This window comes from Coptis chinensis, chromosome 7 (genome assembly GCF_015680905.1).
Source record: "Coptis chinensis isolate HL-2020 chromosome 7, ASM1568090v1, whole genome shotgun sequence".
Classification (NCBI taxonomy): domain Eukaryota; kingdom Viridiplantae; phylum Streptophyta; class Magnoliopsida; order Ranunculales; family Ranunculaceae; genus Coptis; species Coptis chinensis.
In genome coordinates, this window is record NC_141462.1 from 72,507,660 (window position 1) to 72,527,264 (window position 19,605).

The window sequence follows — 19,605 nt, forward strand, 5'->3', positions numbered from 1 at the left end:
TTCCCTAGAGCAGTGCTCTTATATGTGTAGACAACACTAGGAGGGCTTGGCTTTTGACATTTTTTCGATGGGCTCTGTTATGCTATAGCATTTTGAAAATTTGCAGGTTATGAATTATTACAAAGACATGGAGACAATGTAGCAGAATTTACTGCTTCAATTCTGTATGGATATTATGTGTTTGTTTTTCTAATTCGAATGTGATGAGCTCAACCTTTTAAGTTGTATCTTTCATAAAGTCACTTTCATAATGTATTGATATACTATGTGTTTCTTTCTATTTCAAAAGTTTTTTTTTTACTTTTATCTATTTTTGTTTACAGTAATTTTAAAACATATTCTTTATTGGACCAAAAAAAAAATCATCTCCTATTGAAAAAAGATAAACGTAATTATAATTAAAATAGGAATCCTTCTTATATTAAAAACAAGAATTACACTTCTAGAATGGCTAAACAAGTGGTAGAAGAGAGTATTATAAAACACAACTTACAAATACTATTAGTCTAATAAGATGGCTAAACAAAAGGTATAACTGAGGGTTAAAATACACTTTTTGAGCACTTATTAGCGGTCACCTTGGTTATCACAATTTTATTTTATTTTTAATAAAAATTTCTTTAATTGACTATGCACAAAAGTATTCGTGATATCCACTTCTATCTTATGCAATTAATGCAATGGGCAGTCTATCCAATCACCTTTTGCTGAGAAAAAAAAACAAAAAAATAAAAGAATATTTATCAAAATGTAGATTCTCTTTTGAAACTTCCATACAAGTTCATGAAGAGTTTTACCACTATCTCTACTAGTAGCATATCCTATAATGATCGTGGCCTCTTAAATTCATCCGGGTCTTTTTCTTACGCATAATGCCCCTGAATAAATAATTAAATCAAAACACCCAAATACCATTTACAAGGATAACTTGGTCTTTTTCTGCTTTTGTTAATATATGGTACCCATATTGTCCTTAAATGAAACTACTGGTTAGTACTTTAATTAGGAGTAATTGGTCATTTCATGTGCTGGTGAATAAAAAAAATCAAAACCACGCCATCATTTCAATTGTGCGCCACCATAAATGCATTTAATTAACCGCAATTTAATTTATTAGCGGTTAAAAAAAAACAAAAAGACCTTAAACTTCTCTCTCACCAACAAAGGGTTGCTCTCCTCTTTTCAATATTCCATATGATTATTTAGTTTTTATTTTGTGAATGCAACTGATTATTCACCTTGGCAAGTTGATTTCAGATTTTCGGGAGAGACAAACGCTAGACACAAAATAAGTTCAATCTTGAAATAAATCATGCGCTTGATGAGGTATTATTACAGTTTATAGTAAGTCAAACACTCAAACTCAATGAAGATAAAGATAAGGAAGAGTAAGGATCACTACACAATGAAAGACCGAGATCACCTTACTTACCGTATGATAAATCCATAAGGTACGCAAGTTATTCTATTTTTTTATTAACTTTAATTGTGTTCTAAATAATCATATAATTTATGTTTTGATTTTTCCTTTTTTACGGTTTACACTTAAAATATTCATTTCAAGGATTGTTCCAATTTCAGGGTACTGCTGTCTCATCAAGTGCAATTTGCAACTTCTCATTTCAAATGCAAAGGTATGGTCTTCTGCGTAAATTTTTTCTATTTTTTTATTGAATTTTTGGCCTTTCAACATATGTTGTTGAGATACTATTGACCATTTCAGTTAGTTAAATGCGTTAGCATTTTTTTTTGTAATCACCAGTTTAACTTTTACTGTTCACTTTAGGCAAAAATAAATTCCCACACACCAAATTGTTGCGTAGCCTTCTATATATGGTTTTTTTGGAATTTATGTCAGTAATCACGAACTGTTTGATTAAATGCTTATTTGATGTTTATGTTTGTTCTACTTTAATATTTTTTATTCTATAATCGTTGTATTAGGTTTACATTTTGAGGATAGTACCATGGATTTTGTATTATAATGTACTGTCCTATGAATTTGGCATTCATATGTCTTTCTATCTATTTTTATGCACCGTTATCAAAACTTTAATAAGGTTTCATGTGTCACACTACATGGAAGGAGTAAATAGCATTATCAGTCATCATGGCTTCCTCATATGTCATTTCAAATTAACACAATATTGTCTGTAGCATCACCTGTAAAACAACTTGTGGTATACATACTAGCATAACCAAATGGTGTTGCTTTACACCGGTTGCTTAATTCTTTTCTGCACATGATTGGATCCACAATAGTCATGCAAGGTCCTTTTTTCTCCATTCCCATACTAACATGCATGTACATGACCTACTAAAGTGTACGTAAAGATTAAATCAAGGGCGCTATGTGACAACGTTTTTATCCTTTCTTCCTTGTAGGAGACATCCATGAATGCAACATGAATACACTATCTTATAAAATCTACTTCTTTTAATGTTTGTTCTTAACAAGAGACCCTAGACTATTGTTTGACAAGTGTTATTCTTTGTGTTTTTTCACTGCTACCCATGTGTTTTACTTTTTCGTTCGACATTGTCTATTTCATTTCATGGTTTATCCCTTCCTACTCTTACTTATATTTAATTTTCATATCAGTAAAAGGTTAATTGTATAGTTCCCTTCTTTTCCCTTCCTCCCTTTTTTTTAAATCATGTTGCATGTGCGGCAATTTCGCCCTTAGTTTTTCCTTTTGTAAAACATATATACACAAATTTTGATGATTGGGAAAATCATACCATTCTAGTGAAGATGAAGTTATGTATGGCACAAATGGAATCTTTCATGCATATTTCTAATAGAGGTACATTTAATTTAGGTTTTCTGCTCGGCATGTGATCATCATTTTTTTTGTTTGGTTCTGATGTTAGTTCTCCCCTATGAAATTTGCATGTGTACATTTAAATCCAGATCATTCTTCAAGGTCAGGATAAGCCACTGGAAATCAAACTTGAGGCTGTCTCTTGCTGCCATTGGTGAGTTAAACTCAATAGTGTTTGTCTTTCGTTCTGTTTTGTCCACTCTATCGGCTAATTTAATTAAGCTACTACTTTACCCAGACGTTGAATGTAACTACACGTTTGTTCTGAATGCCTTGTAGATCCTGGGACCAGATGATGGAGAACGGATTTACGCTTGATAGAGCAGTTTCAGAGACACTGGTTAATGCCATCAAAGCAAAGTATGTTGCCAATGTTATAAGAGGTAAGTCAACAGAATTTAAATAATAAGTTATTTCATTTTAGTTGCATAGAATGCCATGCTTGCATATTGATTTTATCCAAAGGCATTTTCAGAAGATTAAAATAAAAAATAAATTCTAAAGTTTCTTAACATGTCTAGAATTGGTGTCCCATCTCTACATGCATGTAGCTGTCCACGACAATGGGGCTATATAATCATAACTTGATAAAGTTGCGGCCTAGAACTTGAACTAAATAAGTTCACCCTATTTGTCTAATATTTTTGAAAGTAAAAAATAGCTTAATAAAACAAAATAATATTTAAATAAGTGCTCTATCATAACCGATCTAGATTGTTTAGCATATTTAGCAATAACATTTAAAGATGAGAAACTGGTGATGAGATGCTGCTGATAGAGTTATATATTAAAATCATTACTTTTGTATTAACTCTAATTCTTTATATTTTGAATGAGAATCATATAGGCAAATGTTATGCATATTATATATGTTATTAGTTATATGCATGCGTCTAATACTTTATGTTGTAGATAATATGGTGTGTGGTGACACACAGAAGATCATATCATCAGTACCTTATAAAGTATAAGTAAACGTTCACAACCTAGATAGAATTGGACAAACCATTGGTACAGTTGTAGTATAATCAGGTATTAGTCTATCTTGACTACAGGATTACACTAATACACTTTGTGTGTATTGAACAGGACCAAGTGAGGTTGTTTCTCTTTATACTGACTATATAAGAGAACAAACACCTATGTTATTATGGATGCTTGTCCTCTTAATCCAGACATAATAACGGGCACTTACGTGCATTGTACATTGCTTTAAATCATCAATAAGTGAGATTCATTTGTGAATCAACAAACTCGATGGATTGGGTAATGACATTGTATGTAAGATGTGCTGTTGATTATAGAAGGAATCCGTGACCCGTAGGAAGTCGGGTTGATGATGTCCGCTTGAGGAGCTCATAAGGATTGTCATGTAAGCCCTGCAGGTGGATTTAACCCGACATGACAATGAGGTTGAGTGGTACTACTCAAGGACATAAGAAGTTGATTAATGTAGTTGTCAGTAACTTGACTTAATCAATGGGCATTCGATATCCTAAACACGGGGAGATCAACGAGCATATAATATGGAGGCCATAAATGTAATACACGTAATTTGGGATTAGGGCGGTAATGCAACAATGACCTTTAGTAGAATAAGTCATTTGTTGACGGACTTGGACCGTGTGTTCTGGGCGAACATGGGAAGCCCAAGCCCGTTAGGAAACCTAACCCTAATTTCTCCTCATGCATGGTCCCTGCTGTAGCCTATAAAAAGAAACCCTTATTCTTTGGCCGTTTTTACTAAGTGTTTCCTCAAGAAAGACAAGTTCCAAATTCAGTTTTGATCTTGTGAGTGAGAGAGGCCAAGAGAGAAATAAGGGGCTGGTAGATCATTGCCCATACAACGTCCATTCTAAGATAGGAATACAACAGAAGATCAAGAGGTTGCTGATTAGTAGAGCTTGGATTCTTAGAGATATCACAGCTGATCAAAGGTATGATTCTAAACAAAATCGTGAACACCCTTTATTCCGCTGCGCATGGGTTTTCGCAGTTTGTAGTAAATTATTAATTACATGAAATCATAACAGTTCCTACAGCTGCTTCTGCATATTTGGTGCTTTACTAAATTAAAGAAGTCAAAAATTAAATTTATGGTCTCCCTTTATACTAAAGTCGATCACACTATTATGAATGATTTTTTTCAGGTTTGAGGAATAGGTAGAAAGGGTTGATTCCTTCTTTTACTTTTGAACTCCTACTGAGGGCAGAGTGATTAGACAAGGGTGGACAGAGTGATATTGCTTTGAGATAATATAATCTCTTTTTGTACCTTGCGGCCATTCTTGGCAGAGGACATTCCAGGTTTGAGTTTTAGATTTATCTATTGTGCAACCAAATAATTTTTAAAATTACACTACCATCCTTAGACAAAGATCGATGTGGGTGTGGCAGGGTTGCCTCCGTGGAGTCAATTATGGTCTAGACATCACACTTATGTGGAAGCATAGCTTATTGCATCGCCATGATTTGCAGGGGAAATGTTTGTGTCTTATCAATACGAGTTTTGGGCAATGTTCCATTTAATGATACTCCTATAAGTTAGAAAACTCTTATATATATGTGAGATTATGAGGTGAAATTTCGGCAGTGTTCTGTTACATCAGTTGCTTTCATTGTTTCTTACTCCAAGTTGGTGAGCTCCCCTTCTAAGGGTATGATTTGTTGTAGGCCTGGAACAAAAATACTTAGGCGTTGCCAACAAATCAGATCCTTGATTCATTTGTGTTATTCGAAGTGAACACTCTTGCTGGAGGGTTTACAATGGTCTGAGAACTTTATCAGGTTACAAACATTGCATTTTGAAAAATAATAATTCTTTATGCATAGTGATTCACAATCAAATGTTTTCAGTATATTAATGTGTTTGTCATTTGATATTTAGTTTTAAATTGCAGGGATTTCTAATTAGATGCCAACTTGGTGAACGTGAATTGGACTGGATGTCGAGGCAAGTATGTTGTTCACCAAAGCTATAATAAGAAATGAGATTGTTTAGGAGGTCTTGGTGACAATAGTCCAGTCTTTATTAGCGCTGGACATGCGTGGAGTGCCAAATAGATCGGTTATGCGTTACTCTTTGACACTCGAACTCAAAGCCAGAATATGACACCACCAACGATTAGAGGGTTCATGATGCTGGCCCATGACTAATCAATACAAAATTTATTGCAATGGTGGGACCAACAATTTTTATTTGTTTTTATCTCTCAGCTGTAAGTTTCTTTTCGTTTTCACTGTTCTAATATAATATTACAATAATGTATATTGTTTGATCTTCAGATCATCCCTGTATCAAAGACGATGGAGAGGCACCTGATACACCTCTTAATAATGTTGTCTTGAGTAGGCTCGAACAGTTTAGAGCTATGAACAAGTTCTGGAAAATTGCTCTTCGGGTAATCACTCGCCCTGACTTCTTCCTTCTCAAGTGTTATCATGTGAAATTGTTAATGGATATCATCAATTGTCAATAGTTTGCTTAATCTTAATTGCATGATAATATTTATAAGTATGAAAAGTCTTACTCATGATGAAGTAGACATGATGCACCAATTAAAATACATAACTTAAATAGTTGCCTCAAGTAATTACAGTTCAGAGATTTATCAAGCAAACACTATCACAACAAGAGAAACATATCTAAGATCATAAGTATTCTTTTATCCCCATTGTATCTAAGGTAAATAATGAATAGTAATCTTATTCTGATTAGGCCTTTCTTCATTGTAAGCTCTTCTCATTTATCAGTAATTTAGTATGAACTATGAAGTGACTTGGCACCATGACATTAAATAGTACAAAGACATTTTAGACATGCATGATGGCTATATATGAGTCGCCCTCCCTGGCCAAGGTTTAGTTTCAACCATAGATTGTTGTTAGACATTTGGTTGGCTCTAATATAATATGTTAAGGTACCAGCCAATACTCCTAAAAAAACCATTGTGTTAAGGGTCGAAATACTATTGGTACTCGTGAAGGTTCTTAACAGACGAATATCTTTGGCCGAAACTAGATATTGTGTAATAATAAGTTCATAATATTTAAAAGTTTCATCTTCTCGCGATCGGTTTTTTATAATTAAGCTAGGGATTTGCAGGCCCTTATCTATGCATTCATTAATGAACCTAACATAGTTTCGACCATTTTAAGGGATCAGCCTAATCCCAAATAAAAATGTGTCCAAAGGAGGACCAGAATACATCAAAAAGTAAAAGTCTAAGCTGCAAGCAAGAGAATCAAGTCAGCTGCACTATTTGATTTCTATATATATTTGAGGGGTAACACTATTCATTATTTACCTTAGAACACCTGGTGGCAAGGGTAATTTAACACTCCAAATGACTTGGCACAGGATCCCTTTTAGTTTAGGTTGTATGTCTACATGCACCTGAAAAATTCCCTTTTTCTTTTATTGATACTAGGTGATTGCAGGTTGTCTATCAGAAACAGAAATCATGGGACTCAAGGAAATGTTAAGGAACATGGATTCTGACAATAGTGGGACCATAACACTCTAAGAACTAGAACATGTATTGTACAAGCAAGGAACAAAGCTTTCCGAATATGAAGTTAAACAGTTAATGGATGCTATAAGTCCAATAACATAGTGAGAAATATCGACAGTTGAGCATTTTGAAAGAAAGCTTTTAGATTATTCTTTTATCATTTCTCTTTAATTTGTAATCAAGTAAATCAATCTTCAAAATAGGCTGACGCAGATGGCAATGGCACCATAGGCTATGATGAGTTCATCACAACGGCAATACTTATGAACAGAACGGATGAACAAGAGCGTCACTATACTGCATTCCAATTCCAATACTTTGATAAAGATAATAGCAGGTACGTAGTATTAGAACAATTATTTTAGTCCCATAAAAAAATTAAAAAAAAATCAAAACACTGATTCGCTAGAAAATTATGTTGAAACTTCAAATTCATGATAGGTCTTTCAGAAGACCATTATTTTCTTATTACTTGTGGAACATTATGCAAAGTGCCAAACAGTATTTACACCAAATAATAACTTAACATAAGAGTTTCACTGATGGCTTCAACAGCCGTTTGTTTAGCAGGTACTCTCAGGAGGAATTTGAATGTAATTAGGCTACCAATGCTTAGGAAATGTTACTTATGGTGTAACAATTGGCCAACAGGATTGTATGAGACGTGGGTGAGAAGGTCTTCAGTTTACACTAATGATACATGTTTTGCATTGATATACAAGAGTAAGTGTCGTTAAATTACTTAATTTGATGGTTACTTGAGACGTAATATGTATATACCTGAGTTTCTCAAGCAATCTTAAATGGCTTTAGTTAACAGACGCGCAGCGGACAAATGATGCAGCGCAGCCTTCGAGTCCAACCATGCACTACCCCTTCTGAAGTTATCAACTGCTATTGAAAAGGAACCAGACACCATTTACACCAGACCAATGTGTCCAAAGTTTCAAGACCGTTTCCTTTAAATGTCTACCACGAGTCTAATCAATACTTAGGACTTGACCCCGATAGATTTATCACCATGCGTACTACTGTTAATTGTATCATCTAATTTTGTCCTGTCCGAACTGTAATTGCCTTTGCAACTGTGCTTAATACTTTACCCAATCAATCAAATTTACTTCTTGAATATAATTTACTAATTCCAAAGTTATGGGCAATGCTAGTTATGTTTTTATCTGGTCCGAATTTCCTTCCAATTCTTAAAGGTTAAACAACATATATGATGTCCACACACAATGAGATACGTAGAGCTTAACCTCATTGGATACTAACATAGCATCACAATATGTTGATGTAAAATACAACTGCGGTGCACTGCGCTAAGAATTCTATTCCACCAAGTATCCTATTAGTATAGGTTCTAAGATGTGTCAGTATTGCACAAAGCATAGTGTGTTACTTGGAGATTATTCCATGTGGATACTCAATATTAGATGATACATTACTAAAGGTCCTAAAATACAACAACACTACACATAGAATATAATGCACTTTAGCATATTGACTTCGAATGGTTGTAAATCAATTAAATCATGACTATTGTTACAATGTAATCAACACTTCTCTATCATACCTGTAACGCCTTCAACAAATTAGAAGTTGATTGAATATCTCTATTCAAACAATGCCAATTGCTTTGTGCTCTTATTTAAATAGATTACTATTTCATGGTAAATTAAAACCCATTGACAAACGTTACATTTTGATCTAAAATGAGATACAATTCCCACTAAAACTAGCAAATTAACCATCACATTCGTTGCGTAATTCTTTTCCACACAACATTTAAGTGTCCGGTTTTGGATATATCTTGCGGGTCAGGTGTTCACTCTTGGTTATTGACTATCCAACGAACATTCTTCATAGTTTCATACAATCATAAAATCGTTTATTTTTTATCGAAGCTAATATTTTGTGCCCAAATTTGCATGTCGTCACCGATACTAAATATATATATTCGCTTAAGTTATTAATTAGACGATCAATTTTATATATTCATATTGGCATCATCATAAGATAATTGTATCGAGAATGGACCAAGACTTAAAATAAACGGATTACAAATCACCAAGTAGATAGGTCGAAAACATATGTTTCTAAATAAACAGTTTGGCTTCAAAGCAAATATTATTAAATCCCGACACCTGAAAACATGGTTCCAATTTTAGGCCTTTAATAATCCCTTAACACTAGCGACCAACGTATCCAACGCCTTCCTTTCAAATGCTTCGTCTCTCACAATTTTTACTTCAATTTAGCCAAACAATTTTAAAAACGGAAACCCTCTAAAGCAAATGTGATTACTCCCTCTACATAACTCCTCACTCATCATAATTCCCAAAACAACATTAATAGCCAATAAATGCATATGTTTGTTCATCTTATTTCTCTTTTGCGTTGGTTTCACTCCTATAAATACCGTCGATTTTATTACATTTCCTACACATTTAGTCTCATTGCTTCTTCATCCTCTATATTTTAGCATTGGCAGGATGTCCATATTAATTCTTTCTGACTCGTGTCTGTACTCTGCACCTGATAAGTTAAAATCTTAAAACTATACTGAGTTAACAACATGATTACAATCATCTCCTGATTCTTATATCAATGGGGTTACTTTTGCAGGCACAAACTTAACGACAAAAAGAATAAGGTTGATGACTACCCTGTAAGGAAACCAATGTCATATTTAACTAACCCAATTGCTCTCATCTCATCTTTCCAATGCACTAATTAATGAGGAACTTAAAGACCCAGACAACCCAAATCCAATGTCTACGTCACTTATAGGTGGGAGCATGAATGTTTGTAAGACACAAGCATTAACATTCTTGTAGATAGACAGAACGGAGAGTACAAGGTTTGTTGTGCTTTTGGCTAGCTAATGCTTCCATTTTATTCCCATTTAGACCATTTTCCTTTGACTCCAACTTCGAACTCTACAGGAAGTGTTCCCAAGGCAAGGAACAGACTCATGATGTCCGAAAAGCAGAATGATGGCACAGTAGCAATGCAGTATGGAGATATAGATGATAATGATTTTCAATTTCTATAGGATCATATGCCTACATTGCCAAATATAGTGAGTTTCCTTTACAAATTAGATATAGTGTTTCCTGACGTCCCTCATGGCATAGACTCACTATTTTATTCTCCCTGTCACATCAAGATTACTATCTTGGATTTGCTCTCGGCAATTCATTTCACTAGTAAGTGTATATTTTATTAGGGATGCAAACATTTCCATTCTTTTTCTTCAATCATGTGTTCTATTTGCATTTTATTTGCTATGACTACTTTGTTTTTGTAGATGATACGTGAAGGATATGAACATACCGATGATCAAGTTCGACCAAAAGCAACTGCCAATCTCGCCTCTAATACTCAATCCAATGCTTCTGTCGTCCCTTCAAGTGGCATGACAGCTGAGATGCAGCAGTACCCAGAAACTAATACGGTTAGCCCTTTTTTCTCTTACCATGTATATCACCATTTTCTTTAATTTGCTGCCATGTATTTGAGATACACAGATAAATTTTTTTTGTTTAAATATTCAAAATTTTCGTTGTCTACGTTCTACAGCATATGACATCGTGCCAACCGACATTGCGAAATGCCAAAGCCAATGTCCTCGATTAAATAGAAGCAATTACTCAAGACTACCTCTCCAGTTCAGGCTCATCAAGTGTGCCCAATTTACCTAAGGGTTGGATACTGATTTCAATGAATAGCGTTACATAGATTCTTTTGATGCACTAACCTTTTATCTTTGTCGTTTGCAACGTGCACTTGCTAGGATGAGAGGCTCAAAGTACATGTTATTTCGGCAAGTTTTGTTTAACATCGCGTGTATAGCACGTGCATCTTGCTAGTATTATTAATAAACCAATAAGCACAAACCTTAAATTTTATCAGCAGTCACTTTGGTTTACAACTTTAATGAATTTTATTTTCTTATGGTTTCATCATCAAAAAATGAAGACTTAGCAAGAGCAAGTCTAATATGTGTGGGGTGTTCTAGTCTTGTCGATAAGATTTTTAGAGTTTTTAGCAGCCCAGCCAAATTTGGTTGCAAAAATTGAAAAACAATTCTAATTAGCACTTTTTAGCAGTTGTTAAGTTTGGGAGACTCTGCCGTTTGTATGTTAAGTTGTAACAAACCATTTCAACAACAAGAAACATCTACTTTTTATGAAATTGCATATCTATACACAACTACTTCACACAACTCTCTCACCATTAGCTCACAATTCTCACAAAAATTCTATATACTCCAACTAGAACAATGGATCCAAATGAAGAAGCAACCACATTATCAAAAGGAAAGAAAACTACTACAACAAGATCCGCAAATTTCTCAATTCAAAAAGACGATGCTCTTTGCAAGGCATGGATATATGTTAATGAAGATTGAATTGTTGGTGCCGGGCAACACACTATTGGGATTGAATATATGAGAATTTTCGAGAGAGAATTGGCGAAAACAACAAGAGAACTAAGAATTCGCTGTCCACTCAATTTGGACACATCGAACGAGCTTGCACCCAGTGGGCGAGGATTATATCCTCTTCGGAGATGACCGCAAGAAGTGGCACAAAAATCCAAAAGCGGTTGGCCGATACAAAATCAACATATTCGTTGACTCATAACTCATACTTTCAATTTGACCATTGTTGGGTCCTCCTCAAGGGAAGCCCAAAATAGAATAAAGAATTGGAGAATTGATCCACCACTACAACGATGAGAGACGAGCCAACATCATTCTCGATATATGGTAGATGACGAAGTCGTGCCTTCTACACCCACAATGCATTTAATAACTCTTGGTGGCATTCCAATTGATCAATTTCCTATATAAGTTGGGGATGGAAGTGGTGGTGGAAGTGGAAGTGGAACAAAAAAAAACAACCACCGGGAACAAGGCGCGGGGTGAGAAAGAGAGATTGAAGAAAGGAGGAGAGAATTACAAGATAATGGAGAAGGATTTGGCACAAATGATGAATGCCGTCACCGATAGGGTGAAGTTGATGGAGCACAAGAAGTGGAAAGAATACAACAAAATATTAGCACAAGATACTTCAACTCTTGAGCCGGAAGTTGTCAAATACTTCAAGATGATGAAATTGGAGATAATTCACTAAAGGAGATAAAGTGGGACATTTGGAACTCAAAGTGATGTTTCTAGTGGTGGTGGTGCTTCTAGTGGCCGGGGGTGGTGCTTCTACGTACTATTTATATTAGATTAATTTCAATGTTGTTAGTTATTTCATTTCCATTGTTGTTGGTTCATTTCCAATATTATAATTATAATTTTAAGTTTTAATATAATTTTAATTTGAATTGTTTTGAAACAATATGAACTCAACCATAGATAATACTCAAACTATATAACAAACATAGATAATACTCACTAATAACATAAATAACTTCCCAATCATGAGTCATAACTAAAATCATCCCAAAACCAGTTATAACAGCAAGAAGAGCTCCATCAGGACTAGAAGATATACTCCTTACACCACCTTCTACTTTACCAACAACTTCAGTAAAACTATCCTCCACAATGTAAAGTAATACGTAACCTAACCACTCAATGTTCCAACTACCAACGCTTCTTTTTCCATGAGATAATCCTTTGATGTAACAATATCCCCAGGTTCCAACTCAACTTCCCCATATACCCTTTTAGTTACCTGGTGAGTGAGAGGGAGGTGAAGGGTGTATATGACATTGGAAGAAGAAGAAGAGAAGAAGAAGAAGCGGTTTTGTTCGATGTTGAAAGCGGACAAGGAGAGGGTTTCTTCTTTTTGTTTGGATTGGAATTGGAGGTTTGAAGTGAGTTGGGAATACATTTTGAGGTTCTTCATTATTATTCAAAGTGTTTAAAAGGGAAGTGGTTTTTGGAGGATAGGAAAGTGTTTTCAAGGTTTTGGTGGTGGGGGTTTTTATCCAGTGGAACTGTTAGGTGTGAGCTAGTGGGGAATACGTATGAGGGTTTTATAGACAAGTGAAAAGTTGTTGTTGAGAGAGAAGAGAATTAGAGAAGAGAGGAAACAATAAATAACAAATGTTAAAATAATTCCTTCCGGCCAAGTCGATATAGCAGTTGATGTTCGAGCTACCCATTCCACATTATTTGTAAGGGCTAATGCATGAGACGCTAAAGCCATCAGCATATACGGTCCCCAAATGTTGGGCGCCACATACGGTCCAATACACCCCCAAATCCCAAAACCCAAATCGAGGACGTACAGTAGAGGAATCACACTTGGATGCTTGATCAGATCACTAGTAGTGTGATCAGATCATTTGTAGGATTTCTCATGAACATTGAGGCATATGCATCACAAATACAACCTATTCTTTTTGTCTACCATTGTAGGATTAAATGCGTTTGTGACAGGAAAAGTAAAAGACTTGATGTAAAAGTAAAACCAAAAAAATTTAGGGTGAATTAGACTTGCCCCCCCAAACTCAGACTCCGTCTAAGTCAATGCAGTTTGACTGTTATCTCCTTGTGAAATGTCCAAACTACCCTTTCAAATGTAAAATTACCTAAATAGCCCTTGACTTCACAAGTCAGAGTTTTATTTTGAAAAATAAAAGGACACGTGTAAACATCTTGTTCACTCCGATCAACAGTCCATATTCCATCCCTAAAATTTGCGCTCTCTCATTTTTAAGGCGGGAAAATGTACTCTAGCTTTCATTGTCTGTGTTGAGTCATGGTGTTAGGTCGTGTTTGATAAATTCATGTTGTTTTAGTGTTAGTCTTCATAACAAGTGTTATTTGTTATCATTTTCAACTGTCAATCTGTTGCAACTTGAAGAGGAGAAGCAAGGACAAATTTTTACTGCAATTTGTAGGTAATTATGTTACATTTTAAAGTTGTTTTAAGTATTTTTGGTGGAATATGTTGATTTGGTACTTGGGAAATCGAGAAAGATAACAATTTTATGCATGCAGTTTAAATTTGTATATAATTTTGACAATTTCGATTCAACCCAAGATATAATTTTGGTTTTTTATGAATGGAAGTGGGGTTAACATTTATGTTTGTATTACAGAAATGGGTGATAGGAAAAATTTGAAGATACACTATGCTGGGTCGTTTTCAAAAAGAAGAAATGGAGAGGAATTGTCACATTTGGATTACAGATCAAAATATCCAGTTAAGGAAATGCTTGATGTTGATAGTGATGAGTTGAATATGATAGACTTTGTTGCAGATGTTAGTCTACCTAGTCATATGTCAAAGTTGGATTATATAAACATTAAGTTGTTCTATCTTGTTAGTGGTAAGCAAGTGTATGTAAACAGTGATAGTGGTCTTTTAGGAATGTTTGATTTGTTAGTTGTTGATGATGAAGGGTATTGTCATGTATTTGTAGAGAATGATATGGATGAAAGTGCTATTCCACCATCTCAAGAATATGATGAAACAATGTGTACACTAATGGATTTAAAAAAATTGATTAAGAAAAGGGCTTTGAATGCAAATGACAAGGGGAATTCCATGCAAAAGAAGAAGAAGAGTTTTAATGACAAGGGATTTGGTAGTAAGCAAAATAAGAAGAGTGGTAAGGACAAGGGAGAAGCAAAGGGAAAGAAGAAAAGTACAACACATATGAAGGGTAAAGGTGTACTAGTTGATGAGGAAGATAGCTTTTGGGTTGAACTTAGTAAGTTTTCTGATGAAGAAATGGATACTAAGCTGCCAGAGTATGTGGATGTACCAGGACCTGCAACAAATGATCCAGTAGAGATTGATATTGAGGTTGGGTTTAGAAACCCACCTAGACAACCTCAGATTGATCAACTTGATCCTGATGAGGGATACCACAGTATAAACTCATCAGCTGAAGAAATAGAGTGGCAGCAACCAAGGAGTGATGAGTTTTACAATTTTGTATATGAAACCTCTAATGTGTATGTGGATGAAGGAGAGATAGTTATGCCAACATGTTCTGATGAATGGAAAGTTGGCATGGAGTGGCCTGACATTGAAACTCTAAGGCATGAAATTTTAGATTATTGCATAAAGAATAGATTTGAAGTTGATATGAGGACGGTCAATGAAAGGTACATGATTAGAGCTAAATGTAAGGGTAGCTACAAGGGTAAAGACTGCCCTTAGGCTGCTTATTGGAGACTGAGGCCTGATGCCTTCACAATGAGATTAAATACATTTGTAAATGAACATATATGTTCTCGATCGATCCAGAATCAAGAATGGGATGGCTGATACAAATTGGGTTGCAAGAAAGATTGCAGCACAGATGAAGGTACATTACAAGACCATGTCTCCAAGATTTATCATGGCTGAAGTCATGAGAGGAGATTTCCATGTTAGTATTAGCTATTGGATTGCTTAGCATGCAAGGTTGAAATGTTTGCAAGATATTCATGGTGACTATGGAGCAAGTTATAACATGTTGCCTGTGCTATGTGATAAGGTATGTTATTTATACCCTTATTTATATTTGTAAATAATTTGGTTGTTTATCATAATGGTGTTTGAACTATCTCAAATGTTTACTTGATACAGATTTTGAAAAGTAACCCAGGATCCAGAGCATGTTATTCTAGAACTGATGGTACTTTGATATTTGAGGATATGTGTGTTTGTTTTCCTGCTTCTTTGCATGGTTTCTTGAATGGTTGTAGGCCTATCATAGGACTAGATGGATGTTTTATGAAGGGGAAGTATGGAGGGCAATGCTTAAGCATGGTGGCCTTGGATAGAAACAATGGCTTGTTTCCTGTGGCCATTTATATAACTAGGTCTGAGAATAAAGATAGTTGGATTGGGTTTTTGAATATAATGAAGAAGTATGGAATAGATGAACATATGGAACCTGTGACATTCATTTCAGATAGACAGAAAGGATTGGTTGAGGCTTTGGCACATGAATTGCCTAGGAATCCCCATAGGTTTTGCTTTAGGCATATGTTCAAGAATTTCAAAAAGTAATTTAAATCCAAATACTTAGAGACTATAGTTTGGGGTGCAGCTAAGTGTTATAAGAAGCTAGAGTTTGAAAAGTTAATGGAGAAACTAGGAAGAGAATGTACGAAAGCCAAGGCATGGTTGCTACAAGAAGATGTGGAATCTTGGGCTAGGTCACACTTTGATCTTACTACAAAGTGTGATCATATTAGCAACAACTTCTCTGAGTCTTTTAACAATTGGATATTGGAACTGAGGGATAAGCCAATAGTTCCTTTTGTTGATAAGTATCATACATTGTTAATGTCTTTTCTGTACAAGAGGAGAGAAAAGGCCAAGGAATGGGATGAGGATGGTCTAGTTCCACAAGTGGAAAAGAGAATCAAAGAACTGATAAAAAAAAGTCCATTGGTATTATGTGGAATCAAGCAATGAGGTGGTGATAAGTGTTAAAACTGAAAATGGAACTAGATTTTGTGTGAACTTAGTTGACCATGAGTGTAGTTGTATGAGGTGGCAGTTATCTGGTATAGTTTGTGTACATGCAAATTGGCGTGTTGTATCCAAGGAGAGTGTATTGGAAAGAATATTGTAGTAGCTATTATTGGGTGTCAACCTACAAGCTTGCTTACATGGGACACATCATGCCAATGCCTGATATGTCTAAGTGGCCTATGAATTGTGTAAGTTGTAGTCTATCCATAATTAATGATTGTGTAGTTTCCTAATCTCAAAGGACTAACATATATTATGTATGTAGGATCTTGAAAGACAAATCATGCCACCTCCATATGTCAGAGGCATTGGGAGGCCCAAAAAGGCAAGGACTAGAGGAGCAGATGAAGAAGTTAATCCCAACAAGCAAATCAGACTTTGTTCTAAATGCAAACAACCAGGACACAATGCCAAGACTTGTAAAGGTCTACCTGCTACAAAGAAAGACAAGCATGGCAAAAAATCTCAAGAGGAAACTCAAGCATCATAACAAGCTTCAGCTCCTGTTCCAGATGAAGCTCTAGAATCCACTGAAGCATCACAAGCATCATCTCCTACTCAAGCATCATCATCAAAAGCAGTAAAGAGGGTTTGTTCTAAGTGCAATCACCCAGGACACAATACCAAGACTTGTAAAGGTCTTCCTACTGCAAAGAAAGATAAGCATGGCAAAAAATCTCAAGAGGAAACTCAAGCATCACAAGCTTCAGCTCATGTTCCAGATGAAGCTAAAAAATCCACTCAAGCATCACAAGTATCAGCTCCTATTCCTGAGGAAGCTCTAGAATCCACTCAATCAACATCATCAAAAGCAACACAGAGGGTATGTAAGAAGAAGTATATAGAATCAACTTCTGAAGGACCACCTCCAATTGAAGCATCCAAAGCAAAGTCTGCAACAAAGTCAACTACTGAAGTAGCTCCAAAATCAAGTTTGCAAGCATTTCAGGCTTCATCAGAAACTCCTCAATCAACAGCTCAGTCTGCAACTCTGACTTTTAGACTACCAAGAGTAAGAAGATCAAAAACTGCTCAAGCTCAAATTTTTAAGGTATATTTTGTAATTGTTTTAAGTTACAATATGCTCCCTATGTCAGACCCTAGTTGATTAGCTTAAAATTATGTTATGTTCTGTTATCAGGCACCAGAACAAAGGCACACATTTGGTGATTTCTTGTCTAAGCAATCAGGCAAGTCATCCACTAGTGTGCTTGAAGCAGCCGAGCTAACATTTACTGCTGGGGGAACTGTCAGGGCACCAATAGCAATCAAAAGGCCAAGGCCACATGGACCAGGATCAACTCCATTTATGCCAGCAGGACCAGCATCTCAGCCTTGGGTGCTACCAGGACGAGTGGGGGATGCACCATTCAAAGCAACTAAGAAAATAATGCCTCCTCTTGCTCCCGGCCCCTTGCCAACATCAAGGAAGAAGCTTCAAGTTGTCAGACCCAAGTGATGTGGGTCTGTATAGGAGTGGAGTGAATTGTTTTTGTTAGTAACTCATGTCAGGCATTTGGTTAAGGTTATGCTCAAGGTTTTTTTTTTGTTAGTAACTCATGTCAGAAATGGTTAAGGTTATATTGTTGATTTTTTGTTCATAATGAGCACATGAAAACACAACTATTATGGCTATGGCTATTCAAGATTGTAAATCAAGGATATCTGTGTTTGAAAATTTATGTTTGCTTGTACTGTGTTTCTCTAGTTTGAGGATTTGGTTTTTATTGTACTGTGTTTCTCTGGTTTTTATATTTGCTTGTACCTGTGTTTCTCTGGTTTAACCAATAAGCCTTATCACCACAATAGTAGTGATAACTGATAACAATATAAACATGGGTACCCTATAAACATCCACTTTCAGACTTGGCATGCAAGCATGTAACCTAATTAAAATGTGTTATAAGAAAGTGGGTACCCTAAGAAAGTCAAACAGACAACTCAAGGTACCCAAACAGACAAAATGGCAAAGAAGAAACAGACAACATTTCAAAACACAAAATCAAGTTCACACAGAACTTTAACAACATTTCCATTTCCCATTCCATTTCCATTTCCATTTTACAGAGTGCTCAAAACACAAAACACAACATTACAACATCAAAACAAAACATTACAACATCAAAATAAAACATTACAACATCACTTCATCTGTTCTTAACAACATCAAAACAAAACATTACTCCCTAATTTCTTAACAACATTACAACATTACTTCATCACTTCTTAAGCTTCGGCAAGGGCACAGAAGCAGACAGAAGTGCTTGAACCACTTCCTTAAGTTCTTTGCCTTTGTTGAGGTCTTTGCTTGTGGTAGTTGAATTTGTAAGTGGCAAGACCCCTTGTAGATCTCCTACCAAATCCACGGTTTGGGAGCCGAGCTGGAACTAGATTTGGAGCTAGAGCCGAACTGCAGATACATTTCTCCCTCGAGCTGATTTTTTACCGGATGTTCAAACACGGTGGTGGAGCATCTGCCTTTAGAGTTTGGACCTCGTTTGGAGCTACAAGTGCATTTTTCCTCGAAATGATCGACCCGGATGTTCAAAACCTAGTGGTGGAGCATCCGCCTCCGTGAGTGGACCTCAAGTTTGGAGCTACAAGTGCATTTTTCCCTCGAAGTGATCTCTCCACATGCTCATAAACGGTGGTGGCCAACTGTTTCCGGATGCTCATGATTTCCACTTCCATCTCCACCACTTCCATCTCCACGTTCCATCTCTACTGAAACAAAGTTCCCTACAATTACGGCATGAAGTCATCCTCAACTTATCATTTTTCAACACCACCTCCATGAAAACCCTACTATTCACCCTT